General features: G+C 38.1%; 1 non-coding gene across 1 annotated transcript; it reads left to right on the forward strand.

Annotated features, from left to right (window-relative positions):
• Positions 1 to 3,619: 3,619 nt before the first annotated feature.
• LOC116556488 lies at positions 3,620 to 3,736 on the forward strand. Its single transcript, XR_004271032.1, has one exon. It is a non-coding gene; the product is annotated as a U5 spliceosomal RNA (small nuclear RNA).
• The last annotated feature ends 3,383 nt before the right edge of the window (positions 3,737 to 7,119 follow it).

Raw genomic sequence — 7,119 nt, forward strand, 5'->3', positions numbered from 1 at the left:
TGTGTGTGTGTGTGTGTGTGTGTGTGTGTGTGTGTGTGTGTGTGTGTGGTGAGAGAGAGAGAGGGAGAGAGAGAGAGAGTCTCTTTCTGTCTCCCAGGTTGGAGTGCAGTGGTGTGATCTCAGTTCACTGCAACCACTGCCTCCCTGGTTCAAGGGATTTTTCTGCCTCAGCTTCCCAAGTAGTTGGGACTATAGGCACGTGCCACCAAGCCCGGCTAATTTTTTGTATGTTTAGTAGAGACGGGATTTCACAGTGTTAGTCAGGATGGTCTCGATCACCTGACCTCAAGATCCGCCCACTTGAGCCTCCCAAAGTGCTGGGATTATAGGCATGAGAGACCACACCTGGCCAGAACTCTCATTCTTTACTGACAGAAATGAAAAATTGTTGGCCATTTTGGAAGACATTTTGGCCATTTCTTACAAAACTAACCATAGTTTTACCATATGACCCATCCATAGTGCTCTTTGGTATTGGGATTGTTATCCTTGGTATTTATGCAATGGAGTTGAAAACTTATGTCTACACAAAAACCTGTACTCAAATGTATACAGCTACTTTATTCCTAGTTGTCAAAACTTGGAAGCAACCAAGATGTCCTTTCATGTGTGAATGAATAAATGAACTGTGGTGCTTTCATACAGTAGAATATTTTCCAGCTCTACAAAGAGATGAGCCCTCAAGCCATGAAAAAACACAGAGGAGCCTTAAATTCATATTACTAAGGGAAAGAAGCCAATCTAAAAAGGCTGCAAACTATATGAGTCCGACTGTACGACTCTGGAAAAGGCAAAACTATGAAGACAGTAAAAGTATTACTGTTTGCTAGGGGTTGAGGGGATGAAAGGGATAAATAGGCAGAGAACAGAGGGTTTTCAGGGTATAAAAACTATTTTGTATGACACCAAAATGGCGGATTCATGTCATTATATGTTTGTCCAGACCCATAGAATATACAACACCAAGAGTGAACCCTAATGTAAACTATGGATTTGGGGTGATAATTTTGTTTCAGTGGGTTAATTGATTCTAGCAAATGTACAACCTGGCATGAGACATTAATAATCGGGGAAGTCATGCGTGTAAGGAAATAGGAATATGTATGAATTCTCTGTATTTTCTGCTCCATTTTGCTGTGAACTTAAAATTGCTTTTTAAAAAGTCTATTAAAAATATGGCAAACTAATAGGAGCTCAAGGAAAAATAGACAGGTCCGCAATTGTCAGATATTTCCATATAGGTCCCTCAATAATTGATATCAACAATTGATAGAACAAGTAGACAGAAAATAAGGATATGGGCACTTGAAGATTGAAGAGGGAGAGAGACCTGTGCTAGACACTGTGTGATGCCCTGCACTGCCTCAAGAGGAGACCCTGTAGAGTCCCCAGCAGCAAGAAGGCTCTCACCAGATGCAGGGCCTTTACCTTCTACTTCTCAGCCTCTGTAACTCTAAGAAATACCTTCATTTTTAAAATAAATTACCTGGTTTCCGGTATTCTGTTGTAAGCAACAGAAAATGAACAAAGACAACATTTAATACCACATTGATTAAAATCTAATTAGGCTTTCTTGGAAACTGAGAGCCTGATTCTAAAATAATTATAGAAATACAAAGGAACTAGAGTAACCTAACCAATTTTGGAAAAGAACAAAACTGGAGGAATTACACTAGCTGATTTCAAGACACGACGATACTGACATATCAATAGCACAAAACTGAACGTTCAGAGATAGACCAACACATATATGCTTAATTAATCTGTGGCAAGATGCAAACATAATTTAGTCAAGAAACCACAGTCTTTTAATCCAAAGGAGAGTAATAATTAAATATCCTTGAATATTATCCATGTGTTATTCCCAAATCACCAAAGGGTATATTATGTAAAAATATATGATTTGATCCATATCTCAGCACACTGTAGCCTCGACCTCCTGGGCTCAACCAACCCTCCCACTTCAACCTCCCAAGTAGCTGGAACTACAGGTGTGTGCCGCAATGTCCAGCTACTTTTTGTAATTTGTTTATTCATTTATTCATTTATTTATTTTGTAGACATAGAGTTTGCCATGTTGCCCAGGCTGATCTTGAGCTCCTGAGCTCATGCAATGCCCCCTGCCTTGACCTCCCAAAGTGCTGAGGTTACAGGTGTGAGTCATCACATCCTGGCCCCATCTTTTTGTTATAAGTTTCATATCAATAAAGAAGCAGAGGTACGAGCCACAGAGTAGAGAGACCCTTCCAAAACCAGGCGTTACACCTGAAAAGAAACACAAAACACAAGCCTGTTTCTGGGTCCTTTCCAATCAGAGTTCTCTCATCCTAGACTGTGGAATTCATCCAGCTCACTCCCAGAGAGGAAAGTAATAATCTTCTTTTACTTTTGTGGGGATTTTTTGGAAGTGCCTTAAGGGAACTGAAAATACATGCAAATGATTAAAACTCCTACTGAGAGTAAAATACCATTTCCATAGTTTATTAAGCATGATAAGATTCACACAGGTTTTATTTTTAATTCATTTGAAAAGATTTTTATTTGCCCTACCTCCAATCTGTCTCTCTCCCTCTCTCTCTCTCTCTCACACACACACACACATACATATACACATATATTTTCTCTTTGTAGAACATGGATATTCTTATTAGTTCATTCCTAGAGGAATGAAATAGTACACATATGACTCACAGCCAAGTTAGAGTCTTAAACTCTGCAGAGATAATGAAATAATCATAAGAACAATTCATTTCAAGAGTTTCCTGATGTCCTTTTCTATCTGCAAGTGTATTCAAGCAAGCTAAACATGTAGTGTTAAATAAAGCGTTAAACCAACTCTAGCAATCGCACATAAAGCTTATTTAAAGCTGTTATTTCCGTGTAATATTTATGAATAGACTCAAACGAGGATGATTTGTCAACCAAACAAAACTGAGCTGGTGAATTATGCTCTGCAGTGTATGGAATCACCAGCTGGAAAGACACAGTCATCCCATCTACCAGCTCTCCACTTTGGAGAGGACCTCCATGTTCTAAGTGATTTGTTAGTAAGTTGATCAAATGCCAAATTCAATTTAGCTTTTAGAAATATCAAGCCATATTATTTGTTTGTTTTTGTTTAGATTTTCTTTTCCTTGTTGAACTAGAAGGCATACATTCACCATTTTTTGTATACCATGTTGTTCTAGATGCTGAAGCGTATGTTTAAGGTAGCTTCCAAATTTTCCAAATGAAATTATCAAAGCAGCACTCTCCTGATGCACAAAAATCCCATATAACAACCTCTATATTCCATATTCTCCTATGGGTAGAAAATGCCTAGAGAAAGTCATCATGAGGATGATCACTACATGATATTGCCTAGGAAGTTTATGTCTTAGACTTGGAGATGTTGGTTTTTCTTTTCTTTCAGTTTCTCCTGGAAATGAAGATCATTCATTACCATGTGCTCAAACTCAGAGGTTATAAAACACTGGAAATTTAGATTCGTGTGCAAGAAACATATAGAGGGGGAAGACAAGGAGCCATTGAACTGCCTGAGCCTTCTCCCACCTGGCTGATAATTTAGCACAACCTCAAGTGATGCCTTTCTTACTGTTCCATAGAGAAACAGACACCTATGCTCTGGTTTCTCTTCATAACGAATAAATCTTTCGCCTTTTACTAAACATTTCCGTGGAGAGGAACAATTATGAGTTTATAACTAAATTTTTTGATGTCATGCTTAGGCAGGGCTCATTATATTAAAAAAAAAAAAAAGAGAGAGAGAGAGAAAGTGACACCTCTTTGTCCCTGGGCCATTGTCTCTAATTCTCCAAAGCTTAGCTTTGTGGCTACATCAGATGCAAAATGTGTTTAAGAGTACTGCAACGCAGGGACGTTCTTCAAAGGGAACTCTGGAACCGAGTGTAAGTTAGTGAGACAGAGAAGACCTCACATGATATGCTGTAAGTGTTCTCCAAAATAGAAACAAGATTCCAAACTTCCATGTTCTACCTTGGAGGTCACACCTTCCTTCTCACCAAGACAGGTGTGATTTCTAAAATAAGATCTGCTTTTAGGGATAACATCTGGTAGCTTGTGGTAGCATCTAGAATCAGAGACATCTAAATTCACTCTGCTTACGCTGGATTCTGTCTCTGACCCTGGGCTGCTATATCAACCTTTCTGCATTCCCCTTTTCTCCTCTGTAACATTGGTAGAACAATAACTTGGAGGGTCGTTATAAGGAGAAAATGAGCAAATAGAAGTAAAAATTTCCTTCTATAGTGGCTGTCATTTCTGTAGGTGTGCAATAAACGCTAACGTTTCATCTTCTTGAACAAGTCACTCTTCATTTCCTTTTTTAAATTAAGGCTTCTGTTTTAATTGTAACTTGGAGGCTTTCTGGACCTAAAATCAGGCAAGAGTATGGCTCCCTTGTCATCAGTGTTATTTCCACAATTCCGTGCTCTTCCCAGGGTGTCTAACTATAGTAGAGGTCTGAAGTTAGAACACTTTCCCAAGGAGAGATTAAACACTGCATTCATTATGGCAGCTGGAAGGCTGCATTATTGCTTTTCCAAGAGGGAGAGATTTATGGCTGTACTTAATGAATGCTAATAGTTTTCTTATCAGTGGGTAGCAATACAAACATTTTTGTGTATGGTAAGGTTAAAGTAAACCTTCAGAGTATCCTTACAAAACTTGAAAGCTAATGATTAGTTCTTGACAAGCCTGGCTAATAACAGGAGTTCCTGGAAGGGTATGTAGGCCTAGCGTAGCCAGAATACATTATTCTTCAGTGTTTTACAATTTCACATGTGTCCTCTCTGAGCTGGGCTGTCACAAAAAAATTCACATAGCTTTTGTGCTTTTCTTAAACATCTAGGCAGTTGCACTCTTTAAACAGCCTAAACTGGTTGCTGGGTAAAGGAAAGCCAAAAACCTTTCTTAATCAGTTAGAAAAAAATATATTCATATAACTTCAATTTGCTTTGCAAATAGATACAGAGTCAAAGAATGTTTATCAGGCACCTACTATTTATGGAAAATGTTATTACACTCTTTCGTATATATATATATGGCATTTAATTCTTACAGTATCTCTGCAAAGTTTGGCTTCTGAGGAAACTGGAACTTCAAGAGGGTGTATGATTATCCAAGGTCACATTTGAAAATTTACATCTGACTCCAAGTCCAAATATGCTTGGCCCACAGTGTTCACAGTACATTTCTAGGGCAGTTAGCCTGCTCTTCTAAGCCACTCAGGAGAAGGCCATAGTCAACTGAGAATGGGGATTTCAAATTTAAACATTGCCAAGAGTGATCGTTTCTAAGACGAAAGAGTACATATCTCCAAGCTAAAAATGAATGTTTTTATATTGATGAGCAATAAAGTCCTATCAGTCAATTTGCACAAATTATATACTGAGATAGGTTTTAAATAATGTTCTCTAACATGTAGTTATAGTAATAGCAGCTCAATAAAATAATTACATTTAATAGCTAGCCTCAGTCTTGCTTAGTCTCTCTGACACCTCCTACACTGGTTATGATTGAAACCATGGCAATCAGGTAATTCATGTCAAAAAGCCCATTACTCCAAAAATCACCCTGAGCCTAATTCCCTGAAATTTTTATAGCTTTTCCTTCTTTTCCTTTCAATAAAAAAATGAATAGGGAAAACAATAGGTACATATGCATTCATGTAAAAAAGCTTAGCTTTCATTTCAAGTGCTTTTATCTCTAGTAATGGTCTACCTTTGGGGAAGTTACTTAGCTTCTCCAAACATGGTTCCTTTGTTTTTGAAATTAGAATAATGGCATCTACTTCCCAAGACTGTGCTCTGGGAGAACATTGGTCAAATTTCAGTTTATGGGTTGAAAAACCACTGCCAACACCACACAATTAATGTTTTTTTTCCTTTCTTGTGAAAGGACAAATGAAATTAACAAATCATGACTGAGTTCTATTATACTAAAGTGAGTCACTTCAAGAGCTGTGTGCAGCTTTCCCAGAAGATAAATTCCACACCTTGTAAAAAATGGAACATGATGTCCCTTGTTAGTGTTTAATGTTGTTACTGACTTCCCTGAACTGGAGGTAAAAGAGTCAGGGAGGAGCCTCTAGACCGCCAATCATTTCTGTATGCAATCAGATCACAGTAAGGGTCAGAATATCTCATGGGTAAATGGTCACCTATGGTGGACAAAGTTCTGTTTGTCACCCGAACCCTCCTTCCCAAAATGGGCAAGCAGAAGGGCTGAAATCAATGTAGTTAATACATAAATATTAATTCCAATTTGTGCAGACATCAAGAAATCCAAGAAAAATCCCTTTGACTTCTCTTGTCTCATAAGGTCTCAAAACTTGTTTACAGCATTGCTCATTTTTGTTCAAGGAAAAACCTCAGACAAAATACACTTAACAGAATTCAATTGAGCAACGAAGAATTTATTAATCCTGTGGTACTCAAAACTGGAAGAGGTTTCAGAGATCTCCACTCCAGCAGCCTAAGCTATGAGCCTTTATAGGCTAATGACAAGTAAATAAATTATTTGATTGGCTACAGCAACGTGGTTGCCTTATTTGGATATAGTCTCATGGGAGTTTACTAGTTATACAGCCAATTGGCTGGTTGGCTATTTGTGATTGGCTGAGCCTCATTTGCTATTTTCAAGTCAGCAACAAGAAATACCTCTAAGCTAAGTTTCAGTGGCTTACAGGAAGTTTAATTTGCTTCTGCTTCTTACTGAAGTTGTCTTTGAGCAAGACCTCATTCTTGCTCTAAATAAAAAATAAAAATACAAGAGTTACCCTGATTTACAGCATAATCTGAAAACAGAAGACATTTGCAGAGCTCTTAGCTCTGTGAAGGCTTATAATTAGGCATGAAGAGAAAGGTAGTTGCTCTCCACTTCTTGCTTGTTACTAAGGTAGAGTGAGTGAATACTTCTTAGCACAACCAGGCACCATCTAACCAGCTGACCATGCTAGTTAAAGAGGCCCTTGTGGTTTAAGTCCTTAGCAGTAACAGAGTTTAACTTGCTGTAACCTAGCTCAGAGGACATACTTCCAACTATGACATGATCTGAATGGATCAAATAAGGCGCTGAAATTTGTGGAGTCAAGACATA

This window comes from Sapajus apella, unplaced genomic scaffold, assembly GCF_009761245.1.
Source record: "Sapajus apella isolate SASKATOON/1434 unplaced genomic scaffold, GSC_monkey_1.0 scaffold16, whole genome shotgun sequence".
Lineage (NCBI taxonomy): Eukaryota > Metazoa > Chordata > Mammalia > Primates > Cebidae > Sapajus > Sapajus apella.